Below are 26,102 nucleotides of genomic sequence, written 5' to 3' on the forward strand. Positions count from 1 at the left end.
TTGTTGCTGTTGTAATGTCCAGAAGCAATCGTGTCTCTTTCAAATGCCTTCCTGTTGTGATTTTTAAAAATTTATTATTGTTATTTAGTTAAAGACATTACATACATTTAACTTGCTGAGAGGGCAGACAAGGTTTTGATTTAGTGCACAACAGCACCTTTGACAATTTAGCACTCCCTCCATGCTGTGCTAGAGTGTCAGCCTGAACTATGTGCTCAAGTCTCTGGAGTGGGTCTTGAAACCACAACTTGCTGATTCATTATTTGAGAGGGCTACCTCTGAGCCACCACTGATACTGATTCCCCCTTGACTTCCTTTCACTCACAAAGGGAACCTTATCTTTGCTCAGTATTTTCCTACACAAAAAAAACTGTTGTGAATACAAACACATTGAAGTGGGGAATGGAAGATATATCCCACTGTTCTATTGCTATCCGAGCTTTTTGATGGTCCTGGGGCAGATGTTAATATTTAAAAAATCAAAACCCAACATAATTTTAGGTTTTATCTGGTTTTTCCCCTTTCAAGATGCATTACCATCACCTCACATTGTACTTGGAACTGCATTGCCTTCATGATTAAATAAATGAGGACAATTATACAGCCATGTGATTCAGATTAACTATAATTCACAGTCTTTTCAAAATGGCTAGAAAGAAAGAATTTAAACAGTGCATAGAAGTCTCTGTCTGACAATTTCAGCATTCAAAATCTTCAAATCCAGTATTTTTGAAACATTCCTGGGGGATTTGCAGTTCACTGGTATCATGGATGTGAACGCTTTCCTCCTAATGAGAAGTCCTGTCTTCTCCTTAACAGAAGCCCTGATGACAGTGGACCTTTAACAAGGTGGATACATGGTACTGATAGAACCCATGCTGGCCTCTATTTATGATCCTGACTATCATAACCACAAGCAATGGTTATGCAGCTGGTTTACTCATTAAATACATTTCCTATACCACAGGAGACTGGCAAGTACCCTTTCTTTGTTGAATGTCCCTCTAAGCTTCTTCAAAACCTTCATTACGAAATTCATTTTAGGGACAAAGGCTAGAGAGCTATCTGCCAAATCATAGCTTGTTGAAGTCTAATGCAGTGACATCTGTGCAGCAGAAAGCTATTTTACCATAATGCACTGCCAGGTTTCCAGAAAAGAAATGCTGCAGGCCGAGCTGACCAGGCAGATCAACAGCTCTCTTAGGAGTTGAATTAAATGGATACTATAGTTTAAAAAAATCAGCAGCTCCTTCACAGACATTTTTCAATCGATAAGACATCCATCCGTGTCCATAGTTTAAAATCATCAGATTTTCTACAAGCAGCTTTCAATTGATAAGACACTTGCCCACGTCCGCATCTGTGACTATGTGACTCACGCTGTAAAGGAGGCTTGGACAGTGCTTTGTTTGTACTTACGTCAAAGATAAATGGATGGAAAACGAACAATAATAAAGTAAATTTAATGCTAAATACTTTGAAGTACAATTGAAAAGTTTCAGTAAAAACTGAACGAAGATTCAGTTTTAGTATTTAAAATGAATGATTGCCAATGAGCAATAATAATGATTCTGCATGCTATAGAGAAGTAAATAAATGAACAGAATGACTTTTTTCATGATCTGCAAAACAATTGTTTCAGAAAAGCTAATACTGTAACTACTGATTTATCAATTATCAGCTGTTTTGCACATAATCCTATTTTATCTAATTGGGGCATAAGTTCCATCATGGAATGGTTGGGCTGAATGGCCTTTGTCTGCGCTGTGTATTCTATGTGATAACCTGTATTTAAAGTCAGTCACAATATAGCAAAGGAAGTAATGGCACAAATATTTACAGGGCTGGGAATTCCAAGTAGTGGGGAGGAGTTCTGGTCAGAGCCCTGAACATTTTGCAATTCTACTTCCACATCATGCATGTTTGTTTCAATAGGTTCGCTGCCTGACAGGAATTCAAGATGATTGACAGGGCTCCTGTTGAATAGGGGACATTCTAGAAAAGTTTGGGAGCTCAGGAACAGGTAGGTTTCCTTGTGTTTGGGTAAAGGTTGTGGAGTTGGGGTGGGTACAGAGCAGCATCCCCTCTAATTCTTTTCTCAGGTGTGTGACCAATTTATTTAAGTGTGCAGCACCTTTAAATTTGGTTGGCACAGGTACGCACACACAGGATCTTAAAAGGACAGCTTATGTGCAACACACACTGTAATTTCCGCATTGTTGCTTCATGGGAACATTGGTACAGAGCGGTTTGAACAGGTGGAGGGCCTGGAGAGAAATTGGAAACAGAAATAAGTGATGTTGATAATTGTGGGGAGGGTCAATGACTGCAGGAGAGGTTGCTGATTGTGAGGATGTCAGTGATTGTGGAAATCAGTGATTGCTGTGGAGTCAGAGACTGTGGGGATGCAGTGATCATGAGAGGATGATCTTGAGGACATGATTGGCAATTTTGGATTTCTTTTTATTTCTTTTTATTCTTTCATTGGTGGGCGTCGCTGGCTAGGCCAGCATTTTTATTGTCCATTCCTAATTGCCCTTGAGAAGTTGGTGGTGAGCTGCCTTCTTGAACTGTTGCAGTCCATGTGGTGTAGGTACACTGTTAGGGAGTGAGTTCCAGGATTTTGATCCAGAAACAATGAAGGAATGGTGATATATTTCCAAGTCAGGATGGTGTATGGTTTGGAAGGGAACTTTCAGATGTGGTCTTCCACTACATCTGCTGCCCTTGTCCTTGTAAGTGGCAGATGTTGTGGGTTTGGAAGGTGCTATCCAAGGAGCCTTGGTGAGTTGCTGCAGTGCCTCTTGTAAATGGTGCACACTGCTACAATTGTGCAGAGGTGGTGGAGGGAGTGGATGTTGAAGATGGTGGGTGGGGTGCCAATAAAGCAGACTGCTTTGTCCTGGGAGGTGTCAAGCTTCTAGAGTGTTGTTGGACCTGCACTCATCCATGCAAGTGGAGAGTATTCCATCATATCTCCTGATTTGTGCCTTGTAGAAGGTGGACAGGGGTTGGGGAGTCAGGAGGTGAGTTACTCTCTGAAAAATTCCCAGTCTCTGACCTGCTCTTGTAGCCACTGTATTTATATGGCTTGTCCAGTTCAGTTTCTGGCCAATGGTAACCCCCAGGATGTTGATAGTTGGTTATGGTTGGTGATTGCTGGGAATCGGCAATCTTGAAGGGTTGGTCATGTGATGGAGGGCCCTATAATATGCAGTGGCAAACAGGTTTGCTTGGTGTACAGGGGCACACCACCCCTCCTCCTCTTGGTCCATGGGCAATACTGGAAAAGCACTTAACTCTTCAGTGCAACAGTCCTTGCCTCCTTTTAGCTGCTGGGTATCCCTGTTAAAACTGGGACAGTTGGTAGCCTGCCCCTCAACCCATCTCCATTAGAATCAGAGTTTAAAACAGTTTGTGTTAGGATTTAAGTATTTGTACATTTTATTATCCCACCTGACCTAAACCTACCCATTATTGGGGTTAAATGAACCAGCAGTGTGTCTAACAGTTATTCGCTAAATGGGTTTTAACATGGGTGCTTGTTTAGTTCAGGCCAAAGGGAACTAGTATCATTGCGCTGCTTCCTCGTTACAGCCAGCTTAACTGTGGATTTGTGAAAAAGATACGTCTATGGTTCTGTTATTGTGATAAGAAAGTCAGACTGAACAGTGTAAATTTATAGTGCTGGTGTAGAGGACATTTGGGGCCAGAACATCTGTGAATAGCAATCACAGTCTGGTGGTCAGTGGGTGGTGGTCAGGTGGTCAGGAGGATAGTCGGAGGTTGTGGGGTAGTCAGGGTGTGACTGTGGTCGGGGGGTGGTTCTCAGCATAGTGGGGCAGTAGTCAGAATGTGGGGGAGGGGTGAGTTGGGGTGGGGCGGGTTCCGGGGTGGGGGGGGGGGGGGGGGGGGGGGGGGGGGGGGGGGGGGGCGGCAGTGCGGGGGCGGTTGGAGGTGGGTCAGTATTATAGTTAGCCAGCAATTAGAAGAGTCTTGAATTCTTCTTGCATTTCAGGTAAATATTCTGGTAAGACAGTTGGACCATCTGAAGTTTCTGATTTAAATCAGAGAATTGGATGGTCCCCAGTGCAGGATAATTGAGCATTGAAAGTTTGAAGTTCCTGGACAATCCCTGTGCAGTACTTGAGTGGGGACTTCTGGAGGGTCCCCCAGCCCATCTTCTGGGGTACTTCCCGGTTACGACACCCTCCCCTATCCACCACCGACCCCTGGAGAGCAGAGTTCTGGGCCTTGGTTGCTATGATTGGGCATAAGCAGGTGTCAACACAAAGCATCTTAAAATCCTGGAGAATAATTAACCCCCAGTAAACTGCCACTCAATTAAAATTGACAAATATAAAAATCGCCAATCGACAGAGTACAGGGACACTATGGCAGAGGAGGCAGTGCTGCTGCCGGTAAGACACCATCCAAAGCATATGATTGTCACTGGATTCCAGGTGATGGGTGAGGTGATGGCGTGAGTGAGGGAGTCGTGGGGCTATGATCATGGTAAGGCCAGCGTCTGGATTTATAGGGCGCCTCCCCCTTCCTGATGCCGTGTTCTTCATTGGGGTACTGAGTGCCTGTGAATGAAAGAGCCCCTTAGGAGCCTGCAAGCAAACCTGCACAGATTTTCTAGTCGTGCTCCCACAAGACAAGCACTCCTTCTCACCACTGGGATAACACCAGCGGCAGCAGGATGAGGCCCTTAAGTGAATATTAATTGCTCATTTAAAAGCCCTCATTTGGCAGCAAAGCAGGAAGGCCGGCCAGGGGCTTTCCTACCACGGACTTAATTGGGGTGGAGGCAGGAAGGCGGCATGAACCCCACCAATCAACCTCCCTCCTGATTAAATGCCCCCCACCACCAAATTTGCCATGTGAGACGATATTAAATTCCACCCTATTTTATAGATTCTCAAAAGCTATTGTCAACGTAGTGGACTACCAATCTTAACTTAGCAACTGGCCAAGACCATATGGCCAAATACTTCCCTATCTAAAGGGTGAATCAGAGTGAAAGTCAGCCTGCTATGTTGCTAGAGTTCCTGGATTACAATCAAAGGGTTTTGAGCACATGAATTGTTATGCTGCTTGCAAAATATAGGTCCGGATTTTTCTGTAACGTAAACCATAATTTTTTCCATGTCGCATATTGACCTTGCCATTGATAACTTGCTCCATGTTTTTTGCATTTCTAATTAGAGTACACGACGCTGAGCATGACAATGAATCAGAAACAGCACAGACATTTCTTCCAGCGATGCGACTAATACATACAATGCAAAGTATTTTGCCATTATGGTAGGCTGGTATTAGGTATTATAAATAGTGGCTGGACGTTTCCAGAGAATCGCCACTTTCACAATTAATGATTGCAGGGACTGAAGCAAATTGGGGTCCAATTAGTTCCTGCCTTTAAGTTTGAGTAAAAGTATAGCTAATTTTATTAGATTAACAGAACAATAAAAGTACATTTTATACAGATAAAAAATGTTAATTCGAAATAGGCCAGAGGATCTGGGGCCAGAGTCATTTAAGAGTCATTTAACCACTTAGAGTTGAATGCTTTGCATGTGATCAGGAAATTGCACACAAAATGCACTCAAACTTGCACTGGTTAAGTTGCAGTTCAAGCTACTGATAAAATTAATTTACATAATTACAAATGTTAATCAGCACAATTGAGCAACATAATAGAACATAATTGCTTCTTTTTTTCTTCCTGTTATATGTTCCTTCATATATTTAAGAGAGGTAAACTGCTGTAGTTTTATCGATACAAATGAAAGTGAATTTATCACCAATGATAAGCAATATTAATAGAAGCATCCAATTTGTGAGTGTTCTGTGCTAATTTTCCTGCTGTTAAGTGACAGAAAACAGAAAATAGTGCTGACTGCTTGTTTTTCAGACTGGAGGGAACTAAACAATTGTATCCCACAGGGGTTGGTATTAGGACCAGAGCTCTTTTTGACATACATTAATAATATAGACTTGGGTATAGGGGGTATAATTTCAAAGCTTGTAAATGATTCAAAATTTGGAAATGTAACAAAGTGATAAGGATAGCAGCTGACTTCAGGAGGGCATTGACAGACTGGGCAGATACATGGCATGTTAAATTTAATACAGAGTGGTGTGAAGGGATGCATTTTAGGAGGAAAAATGAGGTGAGGCAAAATAAGCAAAAAGCTACAACTTTAAAGAGGGTGCAGGGACATAGTGAATTGGACGTTCACATACACAAGTCTTTAAAGCTGGCTGGAAAATGTTGTTAAGAAAGCATATGGATTATTTGGCATTACAAATAAAATGTTATATTTATAATCTATAAATAAATGAAACACTCGGGGATAAAAAGAATTGGTAATGATCTGGCTTTATTGACATGGCACTGCCATGGTTTAAAAACTGCCTTTCAACAAGTCCCGATACGCAAACACGTTAGCATGCGATTTGAATGTAACCAGAGAATACACTTGGACTCAATAATCCTGCTGCCAGACAGCCAATGCAGACAGCTGCAGAGGCAAGGAAAGTGGCTTAAAAGGCATGAAAATTGTGATTGCCATTGATTTCAATGAGGGCCCGAGCTATGATAAATACCTTCTAACTCTTTTTGGCAAGGGTAATTAAGGAATAGCACAAAATCCCCAGGAAAATAAAGAGTGGAATAGTTAAAGCCGTGAGTCAATTACTCCATGATTTCCACTTTCCTTTGCATTGTTCAGGTTTCCCTAAACTGTAGTTGTCCCACTATATTGTTGCACCACTAGCCTCACTCACTGCCCCATTCACCACTCCCCTTGCACTCGCCTCATAGAAATGTATATCAACCACAACTCAAATCTCACATTCAAATGGTTCACCTCATCCTCACACACTTAACACTGCTGGAAGCCACACACTCATATCTCACAGCTTGCACAAACTACCAGCTATTGAACTGTGGCAGGCATATCACCCAAACACATTGCACCACACTCACAGACACACTTCCCTCTCTTTTGCAGGAAAAGGTGGCCCATAATAGATGGTAATGACAGCAAACTGGGAGGGAGGGCGTGCATGGCTGACCCTCATGGATGGTACAGTGCTGGAAATAATTGGAATTACTATGGAGACTGTGGCCAGTGGTGTCACTGGAGCCAAAGTTTTTCCTGCCTAATGCATCTTCCCAAATCCTACTTTACCCTCATCCCATAATCTGTTTGGATGTACAAGCTGCAGATGGTGTAACCATGCACTTACTTTCCCCCTTTCCCTCAACCCAATCCTGCCCTTGTGGCATTTATGCTTTCATATTCCAAGAGATACTGTATGACCAGCAGTGGCACCTGAGGCCAAAGACCTCACTCGATCTAATGGTGAAAGATTGCAAAGCTCTGAGATTCAAAGGGATCTTGGTGTTCTTGACCATAAATCACAAAACTATGCAGGTACAGCAAGTAATTAGGAAAGCTAATAGAATGTTATCATTTATTGTGAGTGGATTTGAAAATGAAAGTAGGGAAGTTATGCTTCAGTTGTACAGGGTACTAGTGAGACCAGTCTGGAGTATGTACATTATTGGTCTCCTTATTTAACGGAAGATGTAATGCATTAGAAGCAGGTCAGAGAAGGTTTGCTAGGTTAATACCAGGAATGCACAGGTTTTCTTATGAGGAAACGTTGGACAGGTTAGGCTTGTATCCAATAGATTTCAGAAGAGTAAGAGATGACTTGATCGAAACCTTTAAGATCCTGAGGTGTCTTGACAGAGGGGATGTGGAAACGATGTTTCCTCTTGTGGGAAAATCTAGAACTAGGGGTCATGGTTTAAAAATAAGGGTTGCTCATTTAAGACAGAGATGAGGAGAATTTATTTTTCTCTCAGAGGGTCGTGAGTCTTTGGAACTCTCTTCCTCAAAAGGCAGTAGAAGCAGGGTCCTTGAATATTTTTAAGGCAGCGGTGGATAGATTCTTGATTAGCAAGGGGGTGAAAGGTTATTGGGGATAGGCTGGAGGTTACAATCAGATCAGCCATGATCTTATTGATTGGCGGAGCAGGATTGAAGGGCCGAGTGTCCTACTCCTGCTCCTAGTTTGTATATATCTTCATATGTATGCATGTTCGATCTAATATTCACAAGTCACCAGTTCAGAAACTGGCACCGTGTGAACATATGAACATAAGAAATAGGAACTGGAGTAGACCATTTGACCCTTCGAGCCACCTCCGCCATTCAATAAGATAATGGCTTACCTTCTTGTGTTTCGATATGCACATTCCCATCTACCCCCGATAATCTTTGATTCCCCTGCCTTACAAGGATCTGCCAACCTTCACCTTAAAAATATTCAATGACCTCGCCCCTATCACTTTCTGAGACAGAGTTCCAAAGTCGCACAACCATCTGAGAAAAAAAAATCTCCTCATCTCTGTCCTAAAAGAGTGACTCTTAATTTTAAATCAGTGCCCCCTAAATCTGGACTCACCCACAAGAGGAAACATCCTTTTGACGTCCACCTTGTCAAGGCCATTCAGGATCTTGTATACTTCAATCAAACCACCCCTCACTCTTCTAAACTCCACTGGAAACAAGCCCAGTCTCTCTAATCTTTCCTCATAAGATAACCCACTTATTACAGGTATCAATCTAGTAAACCTCCTCTGAACTGCCCCCAATGCATTTACATCCTTCCTTAAATAAGGAGACCAAGACAGTATTCGAGATGCAGTCTCACAAATGCTCTGTATAACTGAACTATAACATCCTTACTTTTATGTTCAATCCCTCTCAGAATAAAGGATAGCATTCCATTAGCTTTCTTAATTACTTGCTGTACCTGCATACTAACTTTTTGTAACTCATGTACTAGAACACCCAGATCCCTCTGCACCTCAGAGTTATGCAGCTGTTCTCCATTTAAGTAACATTCTGCTTTTTGTTCTTCCTGCCAAAGTGAACAACTTCACATTTTCCCACATTAAAGTCCATTTTCCAGACCTTTGCCCACTCATTCAACCTATCTATATCCATCTGCAACCTCTCCATGTCCTCTTCACAATATACTCTCCTACTGATCTTTCTGTCATCTGCCAATTTTGCCTCCTCTCATCTAAGTCATTGATGTAAATTGTAAGAAGTTGAGGCCCCAGTACAGATCCCTGTGGGACTCCACACATCACATCCTGCCAGTCTGAAAAAGACCCATTTATGCATACTCTCTGTTTTCTGCCTGCTAGCCAATCTTCTATCCATGCTAATATGTTACCCCCTACCTCCATGCGCTTTTATTTTCTGTAATTACCTTTGAAGTGGCACCTTATCAAATGCCTTCTGGAAATCCAAGTACAGCACGCCTACAGGCTTCCCTTAATCCACCGCACATGTCACTCCTTCAAAAAACACCAATAAATTGGTTAAACATGATTTTCCTTTCATAAAACCATGCTGACTCTTCCCAATTGCCTTAAGCTCTTCTAAAGCACTTAACGTCCTTAATGATTTATTCTAACAACTTCCCCACAACAGACATCAAGCTAACTGGCCTATAGTCTCCTGTTTTCTGCCTTCCTCCCTTCTTGAATAGAAGGGTTATATTTGCTACTTTCCAGTCTGATGGAACCTTTCTAGAATTTAGCGAATTTTGGAAAATTAACACCAACACATCAGCTACCTCAATAGCCACCTCTTTAAGACCCAAGGATGTAGTCCATCGGGACTCAGAGACTTGCCAGCCTGCAGCTCCATCAATTTGCTCAGTACTGTTTCCCTAGTGATTTCAATTTCACAAATTTCTCTCTCCCTTTCACCTCCTGATTTGCAGCTATTGCTGGAATGTTTTTTGTATCCTCTACAGTGAACACAGAAGCAAAATATTTGTTCATTTCTTCTGCCATTTCCTTATTATCTACTATTAACTCCCCACTGTCACTCACTCAAGGACCAACACTCACTTTTTTCCTTACGAAATACCTGTAGAAACCCTTGCTATCCATTTAAACATTTCTAGCTGGCTTTCTTTCTCCTGATTAATCTTTTAAACTTTGTGAACCTGAGGGAATAGCATAGAGACTGAGGATGGAATCATGCCAGATTTACACTAAGTGTGGTAGCAGTAGGGAAAAGAATGTTTTACCAGTCGGCTGCAATGGGGGCTTCTCGGCTGTATTATCCTATTCCCAGGGAATGTGCCTCATTAATATTGCATTCACGGGGAACATGCCATCTCACTGGTAGGTGGCCTCTGACTTGCCCACCGCACCATTACCTTGCTGCTTCCCCACGCAGGTCTCCATATTTAAACTGCAGCCATGTGTAAACTTCTCAACACTTGCAGCCCAGGGCTGTTCCAGTTTAGACATGGCCTCAAAAGCCAAGAAGAATGCAGGCCCCCCCGATTCAGTGACACATCCCTGGGATAGCCTCTGGACGCCATGGATGCCTGCTGTGATGTCCTCTATCCCCTGCTCTGGATGCAGGATGCCCATCAGTCTTACCACTCTGGCTTGGGAAGTGGTGGCAGAGGTGATCAGTGCCAACGCGGCACGCAAGAGGTCGGCCATCTGGTGCAGAAAATGGATGAATGATCCCACCCATGCCAACTGGTTAAGGCAACCATCTCATCATGATCACTCTAAATTCATATACTCACCAAGGCCATCACACATACACTAGCAGCTCATTCACTGCCAGCTCAAGGGACATTACCACATCCTCTGCCACACACATTCTCACATCTCCATCTGGCCCCATCTCCTCTGGAGACCTCCTCCTCAGCTCTCACCACCTTGATGCCACTTGCACAACTTAACATGTGCCCCCACACACATCCCCAGAACAGCCCTCACCCTGCAGCTTCTTCCCTTGCTTGAGGCCACTTCTCCCCCTTCCCCAATCAAGCCCTAGCCCTGCATCTGTTGAAAAGCTACCCCCACCTTTCAGCTGGTCTAGCAGGTAGAGACCTGTCTGTGAGTCCCCCTAAAAGTGATGTGGTGTTGTCTGCGAAGCCTGGTGCTCATGACTGCGAGTGCTGCCCAAAGCAAGGTAGGCAAACAAACCTCAAAGTCCCCAGTGAAGTGCAGCTCAGCAGATGCACGTCACTTATGCACAGTTGTGAAACATGCCAGCGTGCAATCACGCTGACGTGCCCAGACGAAGCAGTGTAGGTGAATGATTACGGCGAGCAGGGCCTGTATTGAGATGCTGAAGTACTAAATGTAGGTTCCTGATGTGCAGTGACAGGAAACGTGACCTGCCATTGGAAAGTGGAATGGACAATTGCAATCTGGTTTCATGACTGCGTGAAACTGATTTTTGGCCTTCTCGCAATATTGTCCCTCCCCCGCCAACCATGGCGACTGTTGCCAACAGGGCCGGAAAATTCCAGCCTGAATCTCAACGTGGTGAGTCACTGGGCACGAGTGGGTTACAGCCAGGCCAAGGGGAAAGGATCATGTGTGTCCCAGTGCCCTGGAGGGAGCAATTGCAGACAAATCCTGCTGCAGAGGATACAGATGAGGGCTTTGATGGGCAGTCTTTCAAGAAAGGTTGACTTACATGGGCACAGAAATGTTTGGTGCATTGGCAGGTCTGCCAGAGTCTGGCTCCATCTTGTGACAGGCCTCAGATCTTTTCTTTTCCAGCATGGAAGTGTGGCCAATTCTATCTGAGATTTGCAGATCTAACCATGAAGCTGCGTCAGATGGTCGATCTCAGTTCCAATTGCAACATACGCAGAAACTCTGAGTGCTGCAGAGGAAACTTGGGCTGAGGTCATAAAAATCTCATCTTATTGCCATGCACACTAGCTTCGTGCCTTAAAGGCTCAAACTGCTGCCATCATGACAGTGGACACCATTGCACAAAGGGGCCTTTTGGGGGTCTCACAGCAGTCCAGCTGTTTGTTCTCCAGCAGATTACCGGGATTGCTGAGGAGCTATACCAGGTAAATGTTAGTCCCTTTGTGGAGCATGACCCGGCTGTCCTTCCATGAACAATATTTATGCTCCCACCAGTGGCCCTGATGTTGCCTGTCAGCCAGCCACCTCAAACTGCTGCATGCATGCTGAGGTGGCGCAGCCCGAATAAGCTGGGCCTTCAAGTCCCAGAGCTGCTTGAGGTCATTCTACAAGGCCATCTGCAGTCTTCTCCACTGAAAGTCAGCAGCCTTCCAGCAGTTGTGCTGTAACCACTGGGTTAGTACTGCATAGGAATGCTAGGATAGGCAAAGACAGGCACTAAGGTAATGCACAAGGGTGAGTACTGCATGGAGTATGCATGTGATGTTGGATAAAGTTGGGATGGAATGGTTGTTTTTTTGGTGGCTTTTATTTTAGAATTCTGAGCAGGACGTTACGGTAATTATCCATGGCAGAAGGCATGAAACTGTTGAATAATGGGGTTCTGGAGCTTCTTTCAGGGGTCGCAGAGGCTAATGATGTCCTCATGAACAGCCTGTCTGGAATGTGAATGTGCCAGCTGCCTCCTCTCCTCTTCTTCCTCCTCCTCCTCCAGTCACCTAAACCTTGAGGGTGAGGGCTGGGCCCTCATGGTGATATTGTGGAGGATTCAACGCATCACCATGAATTAGAACTTCCACTCAAGCATATGCAAAAGGACTCATCCAGAGTGATAGAGGCAGAAGAACCATTGCTTCCAGGCCCTAACTGTCTACTTGATGACATTCATCCTAGCAGCATAGTTCTCATTATCTGAATGTTGGTCATGTGTGATTGGGTGGTGAAGGAGAACAATCAGTTAGGTGGAGAGTGGACAGCCCTTGATACTGAGAGCCTCCCTTTGGTTCAACTCATGGCTGATAGATCATTGGAGTTGTCGAGTGCCACAGGATGAGCTGCTAGGATAGCAGGCATTCATCAGCATGAAGTTCTTCATCTGGTCATACACCAACAACACATTAAATGATTTTTGTGATTTCTGTACATATTACCATTGAGATGGGATTCCCACAAAGCTGTGTGCACAGTCAATGGCACACTATGCTATCAGGATGCCTGGTAAACTGACAAACTCACGTGCCCACTGGTCTTACTTCTCTAAGTTTACAGACAAGACAAGACATACAGACCCTCTGTCAACTCTTGGGTGTAGCGATGGCAGACAAACTGCGAAATGTTTGTTATGTCACCCGATCCACCCTGGAAGCATTGACTGGTGAAAAATTCAAAGCCAATGTTACATTGATAGCTACTGACAATCCACCCTCACCCTATCTGAGGCTGTGAGTTTGGTTCCAGGAGACAGGACAATTTTGTTATTGCCTCCTTGGCAAAATTGTGCCACTAAAGGCACCAATCCTGGCTTAAGTGCAGGCAGGTACATACTCCCTGAAGATCCTAAGTGGATAAGGCGAAGCCTCCTCCCCCACCTCCCTCTGCGAAGAACATGTCTTTTTTGCTGCCTTTGCTCCATCTCCCTCTGATGCTGCAGTCCAATGGTGACAGTAATTAATCCCCATGATTGGGAGCAAGTCTGTAATCACAGGCCTTGCAGCAGGACTCAATGCTTGCCCAATGTCCAGCACAATTCCCTGGAGACTTTGTCAACTTGTGTGAACTCCTTCAAACATCCATTACTTCCACAAGAGTCAGTAGAAAGTAATCGGCAACTGACCTGCAAGTTGGTTAATGATGCCTTTAAGTAGCACTTGTGGGGGTTCCCTAGTTCTGTTGAACAGATGCTCAGCTGTGTGTGTTTCAGAGAAGGAGTTAACTAGAGTAGCGAAATGGAAAATGGCAGGTCGGTCATCAAATCAGCATTAAATGCCAACTGACGTCATGATCTTCCTATTCTGCGTACTTCCAATCTATGCATGTAGCACCTGTGCTAATGCCTTCAACAAAATGGTGTTCAGCTTGTGCCATTACTGAAATGGGTGGGAACAGCCTGGATGCCATTTTGGTACCAAGGCAGCATCCATAGTACCAAATCTACTGGTGCTGAATTCTGTGGCCTTTTTGTCCTATTTTGAACATCCTTTTAGAATATCCTCCAAATCCTTCAGATCGCTAAGAATATATTTCACACTTGGAAGATCATTGTGCTTTGTAATAAACATAACCTCTATGTAAAACATATATCAGAATTATATTTTTAGTACAACACAGTGGGAAAGGAATAAGGACATCCAATCTAAAATGACTTTATGCAATTTTGGATATTAGTCTGTAAACTCATATTAATCTGAAATTCGTATGAGTGTTTGATAGAATTTTGAACAAAAATACAACCGTCATAAAAATGAAGCACCCAATAGTCAAAAAAAGGTTTGATGAATGATTTCCTGTCAAAAATGAAAGATGCTTACCTTGTCATATTTAGCAGCTGGATGCAGAAATGTTCATTAGTTTTAAGAGGGTTAATATATTTAGCTGTTGCATATTGATATCCCAATTATGTCTAATTGTATAAAAGCCATCACTCAAGGTAATAGTGCATAAACATATGAAAGTTATTAAGTATATCCCAACATGTAATAAAGTAGGTGTTAATTGGTAGCTGAGTTCTTCGGGGTATTGAGGTGGATAATCTGGCGAGAGATGGATCACTAGAAATTTTTTGCACATAATTCCATTTGCAGGCACATGCTGTGCAGCTTTCATGCTTGTCAAAACCATCTACAGTCTAATACCTTTTGCCATATGCGTTCCATAAAGGCATAAAAACATCATTAGAAAACAAAGTAAAATTTTATCATACTCTATTCCCAATTAAAAGTTACAAAGAGACATGACTCTGTAAGAAATCAGCATGCTATAATATGACAACTGATGCAAATTGCTGTAGGAAGGTGTCTAGTTTTGCCTTTCACTTTTTGATACAGAAGGTCAAATTAAGCAAAAATGGCTAAGAAATCATTGCTAGCTTTTATTTGCTGGCACCTCACATGAGATATACCATTGCTGTAGACATCAATTTCATTTAAAATTTCATTTGGCCATTACATCTCCTACAATAAGCAATGAAGACTATTGAATTAGTTTTATTCAACTAGGCAAACATAATGTGGTTGGATCCATCATAATTTGTTTCAATTAAAGCTATTCTGGAGGCGGCTTCAACTTGCTCAAAATCATGTCCCTAACATGAATCATAGTAGCATGCAGTTTCATTTTAAAGTTATTTGAAATAAAACTCAAACTTGATACCCCTCACCTTGGAAACTTGGGTGAACTTAGACATAAGACATTAAAAGCTATATTTTCCACAGTTCCAGAAATTTTGCAAAATTTATATGTGCAAAGAAAGCACTGTAAGTTGAATAAAGAGTGATAACAATGTTTTCAATTTTATTTGGTACAGTGACCAGAGGATGCCAACACTTAAAAAAAAATTGTTAATGAAGTTTGGTGAAATAAATTGCCAAAAAAGTGACTGGCCTGGATCTTCCCTGAGTCGGCAATCATCATCAGATTACCTCTTGGCTCAAACTTTTCCATGCCTCGACGCTGCTCCGCATTTCCTGCTGGGCCTTCCGACCCCAGTTTCTCCAGAAATACAGAGAGCAGCGTCCACCGTAGGAGTGCTGGAGGGAAGACAGGATATGGTCCACTTTTACGGCACTAGCTTAAAGGCCCAGTGCAAATGTTAGTGAATGGGTGAGTGGCTGATTGTCAGTGAATGAGTAGGATGGTAGGGTGGATAGGTGGATGAGGTAAATGGGTAAGTAGGTAGGGTGAGTGAGGTAAGTGGGTTGAGGTGGTCAGTGGGTAGAGTGACAGTTGGGTAGGGTAGCAAGTGGGTGTGGTGGTAGGTGGATTGAGTTGCAGGTGTGTAGGGTTGCAGGTAGGGGAGGTGGCAGGCAGGTAGGGTGGCAGATGGGTGATGTGGCAATTGTTTGGAGTGGCAGGTCAGCGAGTTGGCAGTTGGTGAGGTAGTCGGGTCTGGCCAGTGGTATAGTCGCATTAGGTCAGGGTATAGTCAGCGGGGGTCACAGGGGTAGTCAGGTCAGGTTGGGATCGGGGTGGGGGGGAGGCCAGTTGTGTAGTTACCCTGGAGTTAGACTAGATTTTATTCTGTATAACATTTCCTGGTATCTATATAAGGAGGTACCGCGGAACAATCTGAAATCTCCGAATCTATCTCGGACTGGGAGACACAGAGGGTCCTGTTCTTCAATCTCTTGACACTAAAGTGCAACATCCCATTTACCTTCCTAACTGCTTGCTGCCAACGTTCTGTGCTCCTTGTATGAGTACACTCAAGTCTCTCAGATTTAAAATAAAAACTGAAAATGCTAAAAATACCTAGCAGGTCACATGGCATCTGTGGAAACAGAAACCCATTTAATGGGGGGGGGGGGCGGGGTAGGTGGGAGGGAAGAACAAATTTTAATTTTTTGAGACACACAGAGTGGGGTGAGGAATAATGGGTCTGATTCTAAGAGGTATAGTCGGATCCTGGGGTTGGGGGGAATAATGTGATCCCATAGTGGAGCAAGTGAGGTGGGTTGGAGATCTAGGTGGGATGGATCAGAGCCCTCAGTGGGTATTTGGGGAGGTGGTGGGTGTGGTGTTGTAGATGTATGGCCATGTTGGCAGATCGGAGGACTCAGAGCAGATCGGAGGTCTCCTGGGTGAGGTTATAGGTCATAGAGGGAGAAAGGGTTGGGTTTGATAATCCTTTAAATATCATGTGTTCAGTTGTATGAAGTAAAGAGAGGACACTCGCTGGAGTATTAAGAATCAAATTGACACTGCTGGCATCAAATCAGCATTACACATGATCTGCCTGCTCCGCTGGACATTCGCTACGTCCACTAATAGCTGCATCATGTGGCATCCAGAACAAATCACCCCAAAGTACGTGCACCTGCTACTGGTGCCATTTTGGAGATCTAAGGGCATTCGTATCATCTTAAAACCAAATGCAAACTAGCCCAACATTTCACGAAATAGCTCAGGACTGAAGTAACTCAAACCAGTAAAACAGTCACAGTGGAGAAAAATGGGCTTCATGGGTAAAAATTATCATTAAAACAAAGTATGATATAAACTTAATTTTCTGTAACAGCAATCTGTCATCAATGTGCTTTATAGCTTTATAGTCACATGAGAGAAATGCAAACCATATGTGAATAATGGCCCAAATATTCTGGTCTCTGGATCATCGTTAGCACTTTGGGATTCCTCAGAAATCCCAATGCACTGACTCAATGGGAATTTCCTGGAACATTTGAACTTCTGATGCGCAATTCCCCTGCTCCCCGGGACACTCCATAAAAGTTTCTAACTGAGTTAGAATTGGAGACTTCGGACAGTTCCCACTTACCTGGATAGTTACCCAGGAAATGTGAGACAGAAAAATCAAAGTCGAACTCCTGGGTAACTAGGCAACTGACCCCACTCCAACTCTTCCCTCGATTCCTCAACTTCCCACAACCACCTTCCTGACCCCACTCCCCCTAACGCCTCCCCTGAGCCCCCATGACCCTCCAATTCCCCCCCACCAAGCCGCCCAACTCACCTCCCGATCTGATTACCCTCCACCACCCAACTTCCCTGACTCCACCCCAATCCGCCCTTCTAATTTCCCCCTTACCCCGACATCCCCCGACCCCCCAACTCCCCCCAACCCAACCTCACCACCCTATTCAGCTGCCTCCTTATCCCCTTACCCACTTACCTCATCAACCCTACCCCTTACCCACTTACCTCACCCTACCCAGCTATGCACCTACACATTCACCCATTCACTCATTCACACTGGGTCATCCCTGCCCTGGGCATTCTGCAATCATACTGGACTCCACCCTACCATCATTTACCTTGCTATGAAACATTCCGGCAGGTTACCAGCTGCGGCTGCCTGCCATTCTCACTCAACTCTTTATTGCCTGCAGCCTGCTGTCATTGACACCAGGTTGGTGCTAGTGTCAGGTCTGGTCAACTTAAATGATGCCTTGGAGTCAAAGTGGCCTGAAACTCAAGTCATCAAGCTCACCCCACCATTCACACCCTCAACATGAGTTAAAATTGGGCTTAAAGAGTGAGAGAAAAAGACAAAGCACTAATGAAAAAGACTGTGTGAAAAAAATTGACAGCAAAATATATTAGTTTTGCACGAGTAGAATCCTTCTCAAATCTTTACTCAAATATCAATAAATATCAATCAAACCCTACAAATAGATTGAGCTCATAGAACCATAGGGCAGAATTTTACACTTGGCAGGGGTACTCGGAGGGGGTGGGCAGGGGCAGTCGGGAAGTCAACCGCTGCCCGTGATTGGCAGCACACCGCGATTTTACACGGGCGGGCCAACTAATGCCAACTAATGCCTGCCCTGTGTGAGATGCAGCCTTTGAATGAGCATGAAGGGGCAGGCAGGGTCAGTGGCTTAATGTCCGCTGGTTCCAATGGTGACCCGGCGGCCAATTCAAATGAGGCCTCAGCAGCCCCTGGAAGGAGTGGCGACTCTCATGGAGGGGCTTCTCCAGGGATTTAATCAGGGGTTCCTGGGGATACGCTTGGACCTGCAAGCCCTCACATTGGCAATGACCTCGGCTGGTCAGTGTCAGTGTGAGAGATGGATTGGGCACCCAGTATACCAGCTAGGTGCCTGCGCATCAATGGTGAGCAGGGAGGTCCACAGTGACCTGATGTTGGTGCATGAACTGCCTGTTATCTCTGTAGGCTCCTCTCAGGGCACTCTGGATGATGGCATGAGCTCCTCCACCCTTGTGCCAGTGACCATGGCATTTGATGAGGCTGTGGCGATTGGGGAGATGCCAGCCATGGCACTGGCTGCTCTCTCCTAGCTGGGGCCAGCACAGGCTCCACGGACCAAAGGATGCCCGCCAAGGTCAACAAGGCCAACAAGACAGCAGGGTGAGCAGGCTGTCTCCAATGCCAGTGCCAGTGAAGGGGGAGCACCAAGACATAGCACTCACAAGCGAAAACTTAAAGCTCCTTAAACAAAACATGGCCTGATCATTTTTAATGGTGTGATGTAAAACACCAGTCAATGTTAATTTTTCCAATGTTTGTCAGTCAGCAGTAAATGAGATTTGTTTTTGCAACTGGCTCTGGATGCTTCATTTGCTCTGTAGTTGCGGGGTAAGCCATGATGTTATGATGGACGTGTGACTCCTTAAACGTTATTGCACTGGCACATAGTGTATGTTGTTGACCAAGGAACTGGTCCTGTCAGGGATTGAATATGATGATTGCAGCCCTGGCATGCGGTGGAGGTTCTTATTTAGTAGGCTAGCTGAAGGAGTGTTGTATCAAAGCTTCCTGGGTGTCCCTGCCTCCCTGTAGGTTACCCAGGTCTGCGTCTATGCCCTCAGTGTTCTCCTGACCAAGCTCATCCTTGGACTCACTACTGGACTCATCGGGTTGTGCAGCTGCGTCGAGATCTTCTTCCTCCACTGTGTCCCCCCCTTTCCAGTGCCAGATTGTGGAGAGCGCAGCATGCAACCACTATCAGTGACATACAATCTGGGGTGTATTGCAGTGTGCCCCTTGAATGGTCCAGGCATCGGAAGTGCATCTTGAGAAGACTGATGGTTCTCTCTACCACAGCCCTTTTTGATTCGTGGCTCATATTGTACCATTGCTCAGCCTCTGATTTTGGGTGGCAGAAAGGCATCATGAGTCACTTTTCGAGCGGATAGCTCTTGTCACTCAGCAGCTATCCATCTATCTGGGCTGGAGCACTGAAAAGTGTCGGCACCTGGTAATGTCTCAGGATGTAGGCGTCATGGGAGCTGCCAGGATACCTTGCACAGACTTGTAGAATCTGCATCCTGTGATCACACACTATCTGCATGTTCATGGAGTGGAAGCCCTTCCTGTTGACGAAGGCACCAGGCTCAACCGCTGGTGCCTTGATGGCCACATGTGTGCAGTCGATGGCACCCTGGATATGGGGGAACCCAGCAATCGCTGCAAAGCCTCTGGCGCACTCTGCTTGGCTGGCCTCGTATGTACGGTAATGAATGAAAGTCAATGCACGCCTGAACAGAGCTTCTGTCACCAGCTTGACACAACTATGGACAGCTGATTGGGAGACTCCACACAGATCCCTCACTGAGCCATGGAAAGAGCTGGAGGCATAGAAGTATAGGGCCACCATGACCTTCAGAGCCACTGGCATGGGGTGTTCACCTTCACAGTCAGAGCTGATCTCAGTCTCCTCTGACAGATGGAGGTCACGGTCTCCTTTGAGAGACGGAGCCTCCTTGAGCATTGCGCCTCAGACATATTGAGGTAACTGCATCGCCGCCTGTAAACCCTGGCAGCAGGATAGTGGCGTCTTCTGTGGTCCTTTCCGCCTTGGACTACCTGCTGGCCCTGCACCCCTTGGACTACCTCAGTCCTTATGGTACATGGAATTGCAGGCATTATATTAATGAAAAAAGGCCATTTGAGCTGTCACGGCATTTACCCTCCATATGAGCAAGGAGCTCTAATCCCATTTGCCCCACCCTGTTCCCATACTCCTTTAACCTCTTTTCCTTTATCCACAGATAGAATTTAATCTTGAATGTTGACATTGACTCTGTGTATAACAATAACCTTGGAAGTGAATCCCACTGCCTCACAATACACAGCGTTAGGTAGTTTGTCCTGCCCTCTGTTCGAAAGTTCTTACAGTTAATCTTATATCTTTAGCTCTGTGTTCTAGATTCCCTCAACTATTACAATCAGTCTGTTTAACCTGTCCCATCCTTTCATAATTAAAAAAAAACAATCATATGACTCTAAGCTGTGATGCTCTAACAGAAAAAGGCTCAAATTTCCAGCTCTGAAGAAGTCATACGGACTCAAAATGTTAACTCAGTTTCTCTTTCCACAGATGCTGTCAAACTTGTTGAGTTTTTCCAGCATTTTCTGTTTTTATTTCAAATTTTGAAGTCTTTTGTGGCTAAGGTGCTCAAACAATGACGATACATAAGCTATGATAGATATGAGCATTTTTAGATAAATGCATTTTATCTGGCAGTGCACTTTATTTGCAAGGTTTTTTCTTCCAAAAGAAAATTTTGTACATGATACATATCCTTCCATTTGGATTGGTCAGTCCAGTTGCTAATTATGAAATGTGTGCTTATTTGAATTTTGATTGTTTATACTTTGAATGTTCACCAGATTAGAAAGGTAAAATCCAGTGATGAAAAATTGCTTCTTCAGCTGTTATTATAAATAACCAGTACTGCTTTTAATTCAACCAGACATTGAAAAATGTCTGTAACTTATCTTTTAGCGCCTGAACTATTGTGCATCAGATTGGAAGGAATGAGTCTGCTGCTGGAAAAAAACACTATGGATTGACTGATTCACATGTGGTAAGCCCATCACATTTAATGTCAGGACTAGATCTTAAATATAAGCTTCACCAAATCTGTTGCTACACAATAGACTAATCCTATAATCCTCACAACTAGTCTTAATGCAGCGCAGTGGACCCTGTTCAGTTGAAGACAACTTGTTTATCAAGCGGTTTTGCTGTTTCAATATTGGACTGTGATAGCAAGATATGCTTTATTTACCATTTATTCAATAGGAATGGGAATGTAAAAACTAGTTAGTAAAATGCTAATGCAAAAAAAACATTAAATTATTTGATCAGCACACACCCAATTTATTTTTTTAAATCTAAAATGGCATTTTCTATCCCATCAACTTGTGATCTTCATATCTTTAACTCCTGACCAACGTCTGTCTATAGAAACAGTTTACAACTTGAAATCTGCTACAGTTGCAGCAATTCAAGTTAACTCTTCCGAGTCTATGTGAGCCCCAACTTCCAATAACAAATGTTTACATATCTAAATCATGCAATACCCTGTCCTAGATCTCCCTGCAGGCAACAATGTAAAATATTTGTATACTAGTTTCTCATCAATGGTTTTCTATGGGCCTATTCTAGTGCTAAAGCTATCCTTTATTGTCTCTGACTTTCAGAAATATCCTGCTTCAGTTCAATACTTCAATTAGTTCAAAGACAGAAAAATTGTCTAGAATATGGAGGAAGGGGTGGCAGTAGCAAACAGCAAAAGAGCATCATGAAAAAGGAATGGAAAAGTGGCAGCTAAATCTCTAAATATAATTCCATTCATTTCAATTAAGTCACTCAAACTAACTTCAAATTACTAAGAAAACAAAATACACTGTCAGGGAAGTGGACTTTTGGACGAGTGCCAAGTACCGATCCTTCATCTTCAGCTAGTTGGTAACCTTTCTATGGGGAAGGATAGGGGGTGGGGTTCGTGTGGAGCGGTGTGGTGTGTGGAGGAGATGATCTTAGGGAGCCTGCAAGAGCAGAAAATGTGGCATGCGCTGTGACTGAGTGAGGCGCGTGCCGAAATTTCAATTTCCCGATGGCGGGTTGAGATGCAGAGATTAAGCTGCCATGTGTTTGTGGCATGTCAGGCTGCACATGTCCTGTGACAGGTTCCCACCTGTAATACATTTGCATTCCATGAATGTTCATTAGCATAAAACTTTTTTAATGACCTTCTACCTTCGAGATTTAGGCAGCAGTTCCCAAGAATCTTGTCGCACCCAGTTCATGTCCATTTGAAGACGTGCAACTGTCAACTTTGTGCAGTTGAGTCTGAGGTCAGCAGTTAACCTTGCTGACCTCTGTGGCACAAAGGAAGAGAGCAGGAGAATGGCTGCTTGCATTGAGGCTTGGGACTGGCAACGGTGAGTCTGTGGTGGTGGGAGGAGTAGGGTCAGGGGTATGGAGGAGTGAACGAGGGACCCAAAGGAGGACAGAAGGTGGGACCAGGGACATGGAGGATTGAAGCGGGGATGGTCTGACATCCTGGGTGTGGTGATGGGCAGTGGAAATCATCAGCCAAGGTAAGAAAATAAATGACCTAAAGGACAATGACAATACTGTCCAAATGCGTGCCTGTCTGAGGGTGTTGGCTGTTAGTGGCCTTACAGGGCTTCAGGTTCACCTAAATCATTTCAATTACCTCGCTGAGAGTGACCTCAGGTAATGTCCTTTACAATGAATAAAAGGGAAGGCCAGCTGAGCCTGCAAGTTCATCCATGTCCCACAGCGTGGTGGGTACAACACTGGACACCAACATGAACATCCAATAAAGACTGAATTCAAAAACACATCATTATTTCTTCCACATTAAAGAAATATCCCTAGATCCACTGTAAACATCAATGCATGCCAACCATAAGTCATGTCAGTACATTTAGATCCCTGACTAAGCTAGTCTCAACAAATACTGATGATGCACATTTGAATAAAATGAAACCAATGTAATGTGAAGTAATTGCAAGTAGAATTTAAATTTGAAAAACACCCATCTCATCTTTGCGCACTCAATAAGTCTTATATTGATGGCAATGGAGTTGGGCAGGCAAGTGGTGGCTGAGATGAAGAGCCTCCCTGTTTATCCAGGAGGGTCTTCTGTGGCCCACCCGTACCTGCTGCATTGTCAGCTGGCTGTGGGTTTGACCGCTGAAAACCTTCCTCTGCCAAGTTTCCTCTGCACATGTTTCCCATGCATGCCACCAGCATTTTAAATTTTAATTGTAATTGCTTAGGAACCATGAAAAAGCAAGAGAAAGGAAGTGGTGCCCACTTCCTGTTCTGTCATCAGGAATGGCCCTTCACAGTTACAATCCCCCACCCCCCCCCCCTACATGTGATAAGTTATGTGTTTGTTGCTAGTACTATGGCAAGTCACCAAAGGATCAAATCTATGCAAGTCTCAAAGAGCAAACTTTTTCTAACAATTCAAACTCCAATTACATTTGGATTAGAATTCAAGACAGAGTGCAGCGTTTCCTCCCATCATGGCCTAATCAAATCCCCCATTGCTATTCAATATGTTACAAGCTACCGGACTAATGATGCTTCTCAACCAAAGATGTTGTGTTCCATGACCGAAAAGTTCTTCTTCCCATCCAAGATTGTGAAGATTCTGCATTTATTTCTATTTAAATCTTCCCATTTGCTATGGCTGATCAGCAAAAATTATGCCAGCAAAGGCATGATGTCATTAAGTTATTGTACAACATTATCAAGTTATTGTTAATATTCAATGTACAAAACTGACATGAAGCTTTTGAATTTACGGATGGATTTTAAGGCAGTTTTATCCTAAATCTGCATGTGTTTCTAATGATCGCCAATAATAATTAACCAATGAATTCCAGGGAATGTACTTGAGACTCAGAATAAAAGCTCTTTTTTAATCAACTAAGAAAACTTTAGAAAGTATAAAATAAACCTGAGATAACATAGATGACAATCATTGTAGGCAGACTTGCATCTTAATACACAAACTAAGTATTGCAGAGTTATAATTGATGGAGATCAAAGAAAGTGGTTAATAGTCATTATTTACTTACTATACTAGATCTAACTTATCTATTGATAATTTTTCCCAATAATATGCATCTTAAGCTTAACTTTCTTTGACTCTGCAAACATCTTTACCTGAAGGTGAATCTGGATTTTGTAAACAATTTTGTAGTGTAAGATTATGAAAGTTGTGGATCACTTATGCTACGATCTTGTATGGATGCAAACAGTTCTGGTTTCATGGTTGATGTAAAATTTGCGTGGGAAATATAGTGGACTCTCTGGGACTGCTGGAAATTTTTGGGAGACTTTATTTTTTAACTTGTTTAATGCTAGCCTCTTTGGTAACATTAATATTTAAGCAGAATTTGGGTACGATTAGATGGAGCTCCAAGCATGTAAGTGTTTCCTGATGAAAGATCAGCACAGAGCCTTTAGATCCTTTAGATCTAGATCACTTTAAGCAAGTGCTTCACTTGAGCCAGTAGGTGTACTATCATTTTGCTCACCAAAATCACTTTAAAGTCAACTTTTGTGAAAAGTTTCACACTTAATTCTGAGGCACATCTGAGTTTAAGGCTTGTCTTTTCAGTGTAACGTTTTGCATGGTTTAAAGGCAGAAAATACTTTCCAATTCCCAATCTCATTTGAGAACATTTTTATATTAGTTTTCAAATACAATTTCAGTATGCTCCTGATCTTTCATTTGGGCAGATTATTTTTTTTTTTGCATTTTCTTTACAGTACTCTGTGAGGGATGACAGAAGGTTCAATGATGTGACAACTTTTGATGGAAAAAATGATGGCATTCCAAAAACTACTAGACTGCTGTTGTACTCATTGTTGCCTTGTATAAGGCTGAGTGGTATTCATATAGATGAGTAAAACATTTAACTTTAATAAAGTTAATCAAAATTGAGCAGTAAGATTTTGCTCTTTCCTTTCTAGAAATCTAATGTTTCCTGTAAAGAACACAAATGCTTAAGAGCTTATATGGATACTCTCAAATCTGTTTTTCATGATACTAAACCTCATTATAACTGTGATCCTGAAATATATTAATTGCAAGCTTGATATCATACTGTGCTACATCTGGGGCTCCTACTTTTACAGTATAGATGGTAGAGATGAATTGCAGCAGAAAATATTATATTTACAGATGCACAACTGTGTGATTCTGCTGAAAACTTCCACTATTTATGCTGGAATGACCTAATTGAGATAAAGGGACAGATTTTTATTTTCTCCAAACGGAGGCAGTACCAGGAAAAAAAATGGCCATTCAGTGGGGCAGCTGGCATTCTCACCTCAATTCCCACTGGCAGCCATCTTCATGAAGGTCGGGTATAGAACAGATCCCAGACCCCGTCCACCCCTATGAAGGATACAAATGACAATGTTGTGGGCTCACTGAGAGCCCATCCCAGGAAAGCTCTTTTAATTTTCACGGAGGCAGCCAAACTTAAGCAACTGTTGGCTTTTACACCAGGGACATGGCGGTATGAACCCTGGATTGGAGGCAGGAAGAGTTTAAAAGTTAAATAAGATGGTTTTGTCAACTTTACAGTTCATCATTAAATGCTGAAGCATGAGTGGTATCTGTATTCATTAAGGTGAGTTATGATGGGCGGTATCGTCCCAGATTTACACTATGTGCAGTAGTGGGTGGGTAAAACAACGCTTTTCCGGGCTGGAATGGCGGGTTTTCACACTGTATCGTCCCAAGCCCACCGCATTAATTTGCATTCCCAGGAAACACACCGTTGCTATGGGGGGTGATCTCTCATTCGCCCCCCACACCA

At 43.4% G+C, this 26,102-nt stretch overlaps 1 protein-coding gene and 1 long non-coding RNA gene across 4 annotated transcripts in view; one reads left to right on the forward strand and one right to left on the reverse strand.

Moving 5' to 3' along the window:
- arhgap15 (Rho GTPase activating protein 15) overlaps positions 1 to 26,102 on the reverse strand; it is a 781,647-nt gene that overhangs the window by 660,653 nt on the left and 94,892 nt on the right. The window lies entirely within an intron of this gene.
- LOC121285137 lies at positions 1,936 to 25,133 on the forward strand. Its single transcript, XR_005944603.1, has 4 exons — positions 1,936 to 2,023; positions 5,212 to 5,310; positions 21,226 to 21,307; positions 25,045 to 25,133. It is a non-coding gene; the product is annotated as an uncharacterized LOC121285137 (long non-coding RNA).

The sequence above is a fragment of the Carcharodon carcharias genome, chromosome 12 (genome assembly GCF_017639515.1).
Source record: "Carcharodon carcharias isolate sCarCar2 chromosome 12, sCarCar2.pri, whole genome shotgun sequence".
Lineage (NCBI taxonomy): Eukaryota > Metazoa > Chordata > Chondrichthyes > Lamniformes > Lamnidae > Carcharodon > Carcharodon carcharias.